Below are 13226 nucleotides of genomic sequence, written 5' to 3'. Positions count from 1 at the left end.
AGTGAGACTGAAACAAAAAGCCCAGAATGGGCTTAGTGTTTTAAATTTGGTTCCTTCTTCTGATCTCAACTGTTAGTGAAATTATTCCTACTTCCCTAGAAAGTAAGGGATTAAGCTCTTACCATTTTTTTTTCCTCATGGGAGTGGAAGTTTTCTCCCTGATATGAAAACAAAAACAATAAGAGATTTAAATGTTTCATGAACATGGTGATATGCTACCACCATCCCCCTTCGAGTAAGGATTTGTCCCAGCTATTGAGCCTGCTGTTGACCGAGTCTTTGGTGCCTTTAGAACTGTTGCATTTGCAGACTGTCACCTTTGCTAAGGTCCTCTCCCAGCCTGGTCCACATATCGATTGGGGATCAAAGTGGAAATATAAGAGACTGGCCAACTTGCCCAACTTGGGACAATTATAATAGTCATTTTGAACCTCCAAAACTCCCTATGGTATCTGCACAATCTCTCTCCCCAATCCTTTTTTCTTTCCCACTCTTCTACAAGCGTTTAATCCAAAGGGCACTCTCCAAATACCCTACCTGTTCATGTCTTGTCGTCACCTTCCCAGGAAACCCAACCTATAACTGTTGAGGGCAAGAATAAGGTCTGAAGGAGCAAGCAATAAGATGGGGTTTTGCATATGAGCATTAGATGCCTACCTGACATTGAGGGCTCCTATCACAAGTTACAGTCTAAGTCTTAAAATTTTTATGGATGGTTAATGGGATTGGTACACCAGTGGAATGGTACATATAGGGAAAATGAAAATTATAAGAACAATGGAATTGGGTATTTCTCTGGACTAAAAATGTGATTGTACTGGGATATAGGGCTTTTAGGAGATAATTCAGGTTAAATTAGATTGTAGCAGTGAGCCCTAATATAATGGGATTCATGGCCATACAGAAAGAGGAAGAGAGCTGTGTCTCTTTGTGAACACACTGAGGAAAGAATGTGAGAGAACAAAGCAAGAAGATGGTGGTCTGCAAGCCAGGAAAAGAGCCTTAACCAGGAACCAAATGAGCCAGCACCCTGATTTTGCATTTCTCAGACCCTGAAACTGTGAAAAATTTCGCTTTGTTAAGCAATCTGTCTAAGGCATTTTTTAAAAATATTTATTTTTTAGTTGTAGTTGGACACAATACCTTTATTTTATTTATTTATTTTTATGTGGTGCTGAGGATTGAACCCAGGGTCTAGCATGCGTAAGGTGAGCGCTCTGCCATTGAGCTCCAACCCCAGCCCTGTCTATGGCATTTAAAAAAATATATTCTTTTAGTTTTAAATGGATACAATATCTTTTTTAAAATGTATTTATTTTTAAGTGGTGCTGAGGATTGAACCCAGTGCCTCACATGCATGAGGCAAGCACTGTACCACTGAGCCCCAGCCCCAGCCCCTGTCAATGGCATTTTATTGTAATAGCTCATGGTGATTAAGATTATTGTTTAGCTGGATGAATGGACTGGAAATAAGTTAATGAAAAGCTGAGAGTGATTAATATCCAACCGAAAGCTCAAAGTGACTACTTAGTACCTCACAAAAAAGAAGAGAAAAAAAATCTCCTGAAGTAGGAGTCCATAATAAGCCAAAGAATGAATTCAGTCAGAGTGAGCTAAACTCCAGTCAAGACAGGTATATTAAGCTAAGAGCAGAGTCTTAGTTGAGAAAGAATGGGGCTTGACAATCAGATGAGGACATTTCCAGAAATGGTCCCCCATTACTCAGAGATGATTCAGACATGTCTCTTCATTAAAATAATAAGTGTCTCCTCTTTGCCCTCAAGATTTGTTCACAGGTTCTCTCTTTCCATAGGCCTTAACTAGTGTTAAGTCTCAATATGCTGGATATTGTCATTCAGGAAAGGACCTATATCCCAAAAGATCTTTAATACCCAGCCAGCATAAACTGGAAAAAAAAGTATAGAATTAAATTTTGAGAGTGCTTAATGATAATGAAAGGAACATCAGATTGGATAAGGGAGAAGTATATTCGGAAACACCCTCCCAGTACTAAGGATCTAAAACCATATCAAGACCTCCAACAGTTAGTGTGAATGGGTTCCAGAAGCATGAAAAAATTGATGACCCATATCAAATGAGGCTAAAATGTCACCATTGCCATGACAGAGAGTAGAAGAATAAATTTAAAGGATCAGGAATTTTATTATGCTGAAGAATATTTACTTTATAAAGATGGAAACCCCACTAGATGACTATTTTACATAAGGCCATTATTTACACCATATTTCAAGGCCATTAGAAATGCACCGTTATGCTGGACTGGGGACATAGTTTAGTGGTAGAGTGCTTGCCTAACATGCATGAGGCCTTGAGTTCAGTTCCCAGCACTATGGTTAAAAAAAAAAAGAAAAAGAAAAAGATGTGCTATTGTTGGGGCACCAGTATCTCTAAGATGATGACTAGTGACTCCCTGTAGGCCAGAACTGATGGTAAAAGAAGCCATGGAAGAATGAGTTTCACTGATAGCAATAGGGATAACAGGGTCCTAAAGTGATCAAGGCCACGTAGTGGTTATTAACTGTCAGAAGTCAAGTTGGACAATTATTATAAAGTCCCAGGTGCAGTGAGGAAAAAGAGAACCACAGAAAATAATATGAAGATAATTAATATGATGATCCTGAGGGAAAAATAAATGGACAGTTAATGAGGATACTACTCATTTTGTACCATTTGATAAATTCTAGGATTTATAACCAGGAGAGTGAAGCAGTCTCCTCAATTAAAATAATGATTCCTTGACAAGTTTCCAAACATGAATCTGTTTTTAGATCTAAAACCATGAACTCAAAGAAAGACAGGTTCCCATGAAGATGGACTTGAAATACCATGATGAATGTGCATAGTATCAATTTCCTCAGTATTTCCCCAAAGATTGTTTCAGAACCTTTAGACCTAAAGCCATTTACTCAGATAACTGTCCACTGGAAACATGGGATTACCTAAACACTTCAAGGACCATAAGTCCTAGAATCTGAATTGACATTCTTACTTAGAGATCAAAAGAATAATCATGGTCCCTCTGTTAGAGTACGTACATATGGGAACAGTATATAACACCAAGGTCTGAATGTTTGTGCCCCACTCCCAATTCCTATGATGAAACTCAATCCCTACTGTGATAGTTTCAAGAGGTGGGGCCTCTGAGAGGTCATCAGATCATTAGTATATATCTTAAGGTATTGGAATTACAGATAATTTTTATTTTCTTTATATTTTTGTGCTCATTCCAAATTTTCTATAGTAAACATACACTGTTAGAATCACAGAAAACATGTTTTAAAACTAAACAATACTATTATATATCTTGATGCAGTTATTTCTAGAAACTGAATAGAATTGCAAACATCATTGTTAACTTATTTCCAAAGCTGAAAAACAGTTGCATCTAATATTTTAAAACATACAATATAAAGAGATGACATTAAAATACTAACATTGATATTTTAACTGATGAAAGATCTATTGAAATAATTGCAACTGGGCACAGTGGTGTATGCCCATAATCCCAGCTACTAGGGAGGTTGACCAAGGAGAATTGCAAGTTAGAGGGCAGCCTGGGTAATTTATCTGCTTTGGAGTTGAGCCCAATCTCTCTCCACCACTGCAAAATCTCATTGCTTGCCTGGCGCAGTAGCACATGCCTGTAATCCCAATGACTGGGGAGGCTGAGGCAGGAGAATCTTGAGTTCAAAACCAGCCTCAGCAAAAGCGAGGCACTAAGCAATTCAGTGAGACCCTGTCTCGAAATAAAATACAAAATAGGGCTGGGGATGTGGCTCAGTGGTAGAGTGCCCTGGAATTCAATCCCCAATACCCCCCACCCCAAAAAAAATCTCATGGCTTGTTACCAATCACAATGATCCTGAATGAAGTATTCGCTATCATGCTTTGATGAGTATTTATTGAATTTTTTTCCTTGAACAGGATCTATCAGGATCTTGTCCTTAAAGATCCAGATCACTCTGTAGCCCCTTACCTGTGTGTACTTACATCTCTTCTTTAAGCTCATATAGCCTGAAGGAGTATCTCCTGCCAATCTTTCTTTTTCTAGAAAAAATAAAAACTCTTTTTACTGATAACTTTTCATTCGTGAACTGTTAAAGACAAAATCAATTCCTTAAAAAATCTTAGAATACTGGAAGTGAAAAGAGCTTAGAGAACATCAAGTTTAAATGTGCTGCTTTAAAGTTGAGAAACTGGTAGTTCCAGGGGAGGTTAATTGGTTTGTTCAAGGTCACACAGTGACCTAGCAGCAGAGCTAACAATAGAACTTAGGCTTTTCATCCTTAGTCAGGAGCCTGTGCCCAACACCACCTGCTGTGTGGGCAGACTGCCAGTCTGCCTGTCTCCATCTCTTAAAGATCATTAAAGTGGTTCATAAACTACCTTGTGGCTGCAGCGGAGTTCACTCTAATTTTTATCACATTGATTATTATTACATATAATATTAAATAACCAGCATGAGCAATTACCTCTTTAGTTTTACAATGAGAATTTTTTGAAGGTTAACTGAGAGAGAAAATTGTAATGCATTTAGGAAATTTGGTGGCAGGCTAGTTGGGTGAAGAGGGACTGGGGGTGTAGCTCAATGGTACAGTACTGGACGAGCATGTGCAGGCCCCAGGTTTGATCCCCAGCACTACAGAGAGAAAGAGGGGGGCGGTAATGAAGTGAAGGGGCAGAAGAGCAAAAGCAGGAAGCCAGAGTGAACTATTTACACCCCAGTATTTCCAAAGAGCCTAGACCTGATGATTCTGTCCTCATGGAAAGATAGCCCCTGCTATAATTTGGATCTCAAATATCTCCCCAAAGCCCATATTTTAGAGGATCAGTACTCAGTTTGGAGCCCTTGGAAGACAATAGAAACCTTAAGAGGTGGAATCTTGTGGGAGGTTTTTCAGTCACTGGAGGCATGACCTTGAAGGAGATAGTGGTATTCAGCTCCTGCCTCTTCATTTCTTTCATCTGCTGCCATGAGGTAAATGTTTTTGCTCTACAATGTGCTCCCACCATGATATACTGCTCACCACAGACTCAAAAATCAATGGGGTCTATTGGCCATGAACTGAAACTTCTAAAACGGTGTCAGAATAAACCTCTCCTCTTTTTAACTTTCTCATCTCAAGTATTTTGTTATAGTAACAGAAAGCAGGCTATAATTCAATACCCCCCTGCTTGCCTTATGTTTGTATTTTCATTATCAAATATGAGTGGACTTCCAGGAGCAAATTTGGATGCACCAAGTGCAGGTGCTAGGAAGTCACTTAAAATAAAACTTCCCAGAGAAAATGAACTCAATAGAAAGGTATAGACTAAGAGAAAGAGTTGCCAGGAATAAATTATTTCTGATTGTATTTTTTATTTTTTAGTGTTGTATTCAATGAATGCTTGTTGATCAGCATGTCAAATCCTATCTTATCTGCTACATATCAGAAGCCAACCAACACTCATTCCTCTTTTTCTTGGTAATGGTTTCTCATATTTATTCCCATGATCCATGTGCTTCAGGAAAACCTGATGCTCCCCTCTTCTGATTTAGAGACCGAATATTAATACGAGGTACAGTGTTTCTGTTAAGCAAATAAACACTATCCCAGTCACCATAATGACTGGATCAGGGAAGCACAGGTTCACCTAGACTGAATTCAGGATGTTAACATTTGGGGCCAGAGAAGTGCTTTGCTCTTCTTTCCTTCATGTGAACAAAGAAGCACATGGGCCCAGCAGCTTCTGCCAGTCATCTTGGAAGGGCCAAGAATAGAACAAACAATAAGGAAGTAGAATTGAGAAATAAAGAAACTGGGTCCTGATTCCATGATTTTAGCAAGTGTATAAGGCCTGACTTAGAATTCTAGGCTATTCAGTTACCCAAGTAATTATATTCCCTTATTGCCCAAATCAATCTATTTCACTTAGTTTAAAAGAATATATCAACATGCTCTTTTAAAAAAATTAAATACATATATATATATATATATATATATATATTTAATATATATATGTATATATATATGTTTTATATATATATATATATATATATATGTATATTTTAGTTGTAGCTAGACACAATACCTTTATTTATTTATTTTTATGTGGTGCTGAGGATCGAACTCAGGGCCTCGCATGTGCTAGGCAAGTGTTCTACTGCTGAGCCACAACCCCAGCTCTCAACATGCTCTTATTTACATTTCTATTTATATGAACTTCTCTATAATCAGCTCAAAGTATCTACCAATGACTGGGGGAAGTGGGGTGGGATTAGGACTCTTAAAAAAAAGATGAATTAATTAGAAAAAAATGTCAAAATTCAGGGGGTTTTTGAGTAAAACGAGGAAAAGACAGTGGGAATAAGTAGGTAGGGTCTTGTGACTTTAACCTTTCCTGCAGAAAGTCCAGTGAACAGACTGCTGAGAAAGCTGTAAGTAGAGTGGGCTTGGATTCCACTGCCTCTTTGGAAATATGGGTGGAGAAATCCTCATGGGGTTGTTCTGTACCAACACAGGATGGGAAAGAAGAGGGAAGAGGAGCGCTGCCCAGGCAAGCAAAGTGAGGGCCCAGCTGACCCTCCTGACCCTCTTAACTCCAGAACCATATGGCAGGGATATGAAACTTACTGCATGCACCGTGAGAAATCCAGAAAGTAGAGAATGCTGCTAGGTTTGGCTAGCAGGTCAGCATGGTGGCAGCAGAGTGGCCTTGTAGCCAAAAGCTTCAGGCAGATTACCCAGGCTGGAAATCCTCCTGGTGTCCCACCCAGATGTCAGGGTGCTCCTGACTAGTGCCAGTGAGAACCAAGTAGTGCCAAGAGAAAATCTGCTTGGCTCTCCCTATTGATGATTGCTCATGTGATTAAAAGAATTCTTTTGGTAAGCTTGTGTTTTTCCCTGGGAGTGCTCTGTATTGTTGGTGGTGAATGTGTTTGACAGCATGTTCATGCATTTGCATTTTAAGTCAATATTTTATATTGTTGTCAAATATACACAACATAAAAATTACCACTCTATTCTCTTTCTTTTTTGGTTTTAGGGATTGAACCCTAGGCTTCTCATATGCTAAGTACCTGCTCTAGAGGTAAGCTAGACCCCTAGCTCCACTGTAACTCTATTTTTTTTTTGTACCAGGTATTGAACCTAGGGGCACTTAACTGCTGAGCCACATCCCCAGCCCTTTTTATATTTTATTGGTGTGTGCCACTGTCCCCAGCCATTTTAACTATTTTAAGTGCATGGTTCCTCAGGCATTAAGTATAGTCACATTTTTTAGTGCTTATAGTTATACATAATAGTGGAGTTTCTTGAAATATATTCACAAATGCAGATAATATAGTTTTCTCTATTTCAATCCTAATACTGCCTCTTCCCTCCCCTCCTTCTTCCCCCTTGAACCCTGCTTCTATTCTACTGATCTCCCTTCTATCTTTATGAGATGCCTTTTTAAATTCCTTTTTTATTTCTAGCTTCCTCATGTGAGAGAAAACATTTAACCCTTGACTTTCTGAGACTGGCTTATTTCACTTATTTCTCCAGTTCCATTCATTTATCAGCAAATGCTATAATTTCATTCTTTTTATGGCTGAGTAGAACTCCATTTTGTGTGTGTGTGTGTGTGTGTATGTGTGTGTGTGTGTTTGTGTATTTCACATTTTCCTTATCAAAAATAAAAAGAAATCCAGGTGTGGTGGAGCATGCCTGTGATAACAGCCACCCAGGAGGTTGAGGCAGGAGGATCGCAAGTTCAGAGTCAGCCTTAGCAACTTAGTGAGGCCTTAAGCAACTCAGTGAGACTCTTTCTCTAATAAAATATAAAAAAGGGCTGGGGATGTGGCTCAGTGGTTAAGTGCCCCTGGGTTCAACCCCTGGTACCAAATAAATAAATAATAAGAGATAAAGCATATTTTTATGCAACAATCACTACTACCTATATCCAGAACTGTTTCATCTTCCCCAACTGAAATCTTACACTCACTAACCTACTACATACACTGAGTTCTCATTCCCCACCCTCAGCCCTGCTACTATTATTCTACTTTTTGTCTCTATGGATTTGACTACTGCTCTTAGGTATCCCATATAGATGGAATCATTCGATAACTTTCCTTCCGCTATCGGCTTATTCCAGTTAGCATAAGGTCCTTAGGATTCATGCATGTTCAACAGCATGTGTCAGAATTTTATTCCTTTTTAAGGTTGAATCATATTTCATTGTATGTATATACCACATTTTGTTTATCCATTCATCTATCAGTGAACACTTGGGTTACTTCCACATTTTTTTTTGTAGTACTGGAGATTGAACCCACGGCCTTATGCATGCAAGGTAAGCGCCCTACCAACTGAGCTATATCCCTAGCCCAAAATTATTTATTTATTTTTATATGGTGCTGAGGATCAAACCCAGGGCCTCGAACATGCTAGGCAAGCACTCTACTGCTAAGCTACAACCCCAGCCCACTTCCACATTTTGACCATTGCAAATAATGCTACAAATATGGGTGTACAAATCTTTTTTTGAGTTCCTGACTTTTTTATCTTTTGGGTGTGTACTCAGAAGTAGAATTTCTGGAAAGTATGTTAATTCTATGGTAATTCTTAATCTTTTTAAGAACTCACTACACCTTTTCCTACATTGGTTGCACAATTTTACATGCTCACCAATAATACTCAAGGGTTCAGTTTATACATATCCTTGATAACCCTTCTTATTTTATGTTTTATTGTTAACATTCCTAATGGGTATGAAGTAGCAGCTCATTGTGGTTTCAATTTGCATTGCCAAATGGTTAGTAATGCTGAACATCTTTTCGTGTGCTTATTGACCATTTGTGTGTCTTTTTTAGGGAAAAGCCTATTCAAATCTTTTGCCTATTTTTAATCTGGGTTGTTTGTTATTTTTGTTTTGGAGTTGCAGGAGTTCTTGAAGTATCAGAATAGTAATCCATTATCAGATACACGATTTGCAAATATTTTCTCCCATTCTGTGGTTTGTGTTTCCACTTTGTTAACATTGTCTTTTTTTTCCTCCCCTTGCAGTACTGGGGCTTGAACCCAAGAATACTCTACCACTGAGCTACATACAAAGCCCCCCCCCGTTTTGGGGTGCTGGGGATTGAACTCAGGGCCCTATCTGTGGGAGACAAGCACTCTACCAACTGAGCTATATCCCCAGCCCAGCCTCCCCATTAAAAAAAAATTTTTAGTTGTAGATGGACACAATACCTTTATTTAGTATTTTTTTATATTTATTTTTTAGTTGTACACAATATCTTATTTTTTTAATGTGGTGCTGGGGATCGAACCCATGCCTCACATGTGCTAGGCAAGCACTGTATCACTGAGCCACAGCCCTGGCTAAATTACTAAAGCTACTTGTGATCCTCTTGCTTCAACCTCCACAGTCATTGGGATTACAAGTGTGCACCACTGTGCCTGGCATTGATGTGATCTTTTTAGGGGGTGTTGAGGGGGAAACATGGATTGAACTCAGGGGCCTTGACCACTGAGCCACACACATCCCCAGTCCTATTTTGTATTTTATTTAGAAACAGGGTCTCACTGAGTTGCTTAGCACTGGTCTGAGCTATGTCCTTGGGGACCACCCGGGACCATCCACTCCCCGGCCTGCCCCGCTCCCGCCACCGCCACTCCGGGAGGCGCGGGTCACCTACCAGTCGGTGTGCGGCTCCTCGACGACCAGCAGCACCTTGGCCTTCCTGGCGGCGGCGGGCGCGGGCGCGGGCGCGTCCACCAGGCCCGCGGAGGCGGCCGTCTGCTTCACGGCTTGGGACAGCGAGCTGAAGAAGCTGCTGCCCACCGACGGCGCAGCCGCGGGCTGCGGTGCGGGCTGCGGCGCGGGCGCTGGGGCGGGCTGCAGCCTCCGCTCGGGGCCCAGCGAGGCGGCCGGGGTCGCCGACGAGGCCGAAGCCGCCCCCGAGGGTGGCGGCGGGGGCTGCTGGGGCTCGGCCCGCTGCAGGTCGGTCATGTAGCCATTGGGCAGGTTGGCGATGAAGCTGCTGTCCGACAGCCGGCGCCTCAGGAAGTTCATCATCTGGTTTGAGGGGCTGGGGGCGCGCGGGGCGGCGGGACCAGGAGGCGCGGAGGGAGGCGAGGGGCGGAGGGCGAAGCTGAGGCGGCGGCTGAGGCGGCTGAGGCTCAAGCCCAGCAGACAGCCGCGGCGCACTGGGCGGGCGAGCCCGGCAGCGCGAGGCTGGGCGGGAGGCTGGGCGAGGGGCGGGGCTACGATTGGCCCCGCCCCGCGCCGCAGAGTCGGCCCCGCCCCCGCCTTGCCGCCCGCGCTGAGGGCTCCTGGCCGCCTTCTCTCAGCTCTGAGGGGACTTGGAGGATAGGGAGAGCCAGGCCCCCCGTCACCTGAGCGTGACTGTGTGGAGAGGGCGTGAGAGCTAGTCCTTCTCCCCCGAAGGAAGGGAAGAGGGAGCTGAGAGTCTCCCCACCACCTTTTTTTGGTTGGAGAGAAAAGAATCGTGTCCCAGCTGAGATGGAGGCGCAGGACACCACCCCCACTCCTTTTGGAAGGAAGAGAGGTGTCAGCCTCTTGAGGTGAGGAAAAAGGAGCCATCCCCCTCGCACGTGTACACACACACACACACACACACACACACACACACACACACACGGGTGCATCCCGTAATGAGAAAGAAAAGAACCACCTCCTTTCACAAAGCCAGGGAGAAATGAGCCATGTCCCCAATCTTCAGGTGAGGGAGAAAGGAATAATTCGCCCCCACTAACAAGGACCCGTGTATGGTGAGATTAAAAAAAAAAAAAAAAAGGAACGACTCCTTCTTCCTCAAGGCTGAGAGAATGTGTCTCCCCACCCCAAGAGGAGGTCAAGACCACAGGGAGGGCTACCTCCTCTACTTTGAGAGAAAGGGATCCTATCTGATGTCTGAGAAGGAGCCATGGGGTGCATTTTCAGTGGCCCACCTAATAGCTCGAACTTCTCTCCACCTCCTCACTGATCAGAGAGAGGAAGCCATGGGAAGTTTGGAAACCCTCTCTGCAGGACCCCACGAAGGGGATGTCTAAGCCCCCCTCCTTCTACTTCCTTGACCTGCATTGGTGCATTCAGTGCTGTTGAACGATGTTTGGTTTTTCCCAGTCCAGTCATTGTTCACATCTGCCTTACCATCCACGAGGACTTTTCTGATTGTCACCTTCTGTGTGCCTGGACTCTCAATCTTGTGGGACCCTGGGGCTTTTACTTTCACCTCTCATGGTGTATATCTCATGGGATATACATGTCCGTTGTATTGGAGCACAACGGAGAAGATGTGCTTTGCGAATAGACCACCTAGAGTGATAAATGACCTTGGACAAATTACCCCCCTCTGAACCACTTTTCTCCAGATGATAAAAAAAAGAGCAGAAATAACACTTTTTGAGGATGTTCGAGTAAATGAGAGCATGTGTGAAAAACATCTGGTATAGCGTGGATATTACAGAAGTGGTGCCTAAATTATTATTATTTAAATTGGCTCTCAGTTCGCATTAACTGGGCTGGATAGAATCAGTAAGTGGCTTGTCACTGATATTGGCAGGCCATTCTTGCTTCCTACATCCCAGCTGGCACAGCTTGGGGCTTGGAGATGTGCAATCCAACTCTGAGTCAGTGTATCAGAGGAGTGTGCAGTCGATTGTAATAATGCAGCGGGCTTTCCTGCTACCAGTTCCCAGGCTCAGGGATGGGAGCAATTAGGAAGTGGCCCCTGAGTATGAGAAGTTTGGAATCTATGAGGAATCGAGGGGAACACAGGAATGATTCACCACAATAAGATGGAAGAGATGCCTTGGGTAAGGTACTCTAAGTACACCAAGGAGGGAAGAATTTGTTCTGTCTGTGAGGCTTGGGAAAGGTAATACTGAGCTGAGTCTTGAGGCATCTGTAAGAGTTTACCAGTAGAGAAGTGGAGGAAGTGCTCAAGTGGATATGGTAAGGAGCTATTGTAGCTGATGACTTCTCTAGGAATATTCCCTCAATCCTCTAGGAGCACCATGTATTGTCTTTGTTAGAACTCCTGAAGAAAGTATAATAAAATATTGTGGTGACTAGAATGTAAGCTTTTCAAGAATAGGTTGGGTCTTAACCATCTGTGACCCCAGCATCAGGCACCATACCTGACACAGGTTGTTTGAAAGGTGAACTGTATTCTTATCCACCCCAGTTCTTATCTATTGAAGAAATACTGATGTCACTAATAATTAAATAAGGCTAATTTAATGCAATGTCCTTCCTGGAAGTATTTTGAGGGAATCAAAGGAATCTTTTCCAAAGATATGTATCTCTACTGGTGGGATATCAGGCACTGTGTCACTTCTGCTTTTTATGTGACTGGAGACATCCTTTTTATATAACTATATATAAAACTTAATTGATAGATGATAGATAGAAGATAGATTTTATTAATTCTCCCAGTAAGCTTGTAGTGTATGTGTAATTTTTTTAAATGAACCAATTAACAAATATGTTTTGAGTGCCTAATTCACATGAACATTATGCTAGGGACTGGAGTATAAAAGAGATTAAAAGATGAATCAAACTCAAGTTCTTGCCTTAAGAAGACAGTTCAGGCCTGGTGCAGTGGTGCACATCTATCATCCTAGCCACTCAGGAGGCTGAGGCAGGAGGATTGCAAGTTTGAGGCCAGCCTCTGCAACTTAGTGAAACCCTGAATCGAAATAAAAAAGGGCTGGGGATGGAGCTCAATAGTAGAACACTCCTAGGTTAAAATCCTCAGTACTGCAAAAAATAAAAAAATAAAGAAAGAAAGAATGAGCAAAATCTGAAGCTGTACTCACAAGAAATAAGATTGTATGATCTACTCCTGGAAACCAAAATCCTTTTCCTTGTTGTGGCTTTATTCCTTGAACTTTTGCAAGGCACCTGGCATGTAGTATGCCCTCCAGCATTTGTGGGGGAGGCTCAGAGAGACTCTGGTTGTGTACTGATGTTCCCTCTGATCCACAGTTTTGCAGTGGTGTGCATGGTGCCAGTTACCTGTGGTCAACTGCAACACTAAGTGGAAAATTCCAGGAACAATTCATAAGTTTTGAGTTATGCATCATTCCGAGTAATGTGATGAAATTTCCCACTGTCCTGTTTTGTCACGGGGGATGTGAATCATCCCTTAATCCAGTGTGGATGTACTGGCCACCCATTAGTCACTCAGTGGCTGTCTCCATTATCCCATC

At 42.3% G+C, this 13226-nt stretch overlaps 1 protein-coding gene across 4 annotated transcripts in view; it reads right to left on the bottom strand.

The window, feature by feature from the left end:
• The window catches only part of LOC101960083 (endothelin-converting enzyme 1-like), a 121271-nt gene extending 111447 nt beyond the window's left edge, over nt 1–9824 (bottom strand). Inside the window, exons 1-3 of one of the 4 annotated variants that reach the window (XM_078035896.1) lie at nt 9686–9824; nt 3998–4068; nt 123–158 (exon numbers count right to left, since the gene is read on the bottom strand). The gene's annotated coding sequence lies outside the window, so the exon portion shown is untranslated. The remainder of the gene's footprint in view (nt 1–122; nt 159–3997; nt 4069–9685) is intronic. The other 3 variants (XM_078035897.1, XM_078035898.1, XM_078035899.1) reach the window with 3 other exon arrangements.
• Between the last annotated feature and the right edge of the window lie 3402 nt (nt 9825–13226).

The sequence above is a fragment of the Ictidomys tridecemlineatus genome, unplaced genomic scaffold, assembly GCF_052094955.1.
Source record: "Ictidomys tridecemlineatus isolate mIctTri1 unplaced genomic scaffold, mIctTri1.hap1 Scaffold_130, whole genome shotgun sequence".
Taxonomy (NCBI): Eukaryota; Metazoa; Chordata; class Mammalia; order Rodentia; family Sciuridae; genus Ictidomys; species Ictidomys tridecemlineatus.
This window is presented reverse-complemented; position numbering and strand designations above follow the sequence as displayed.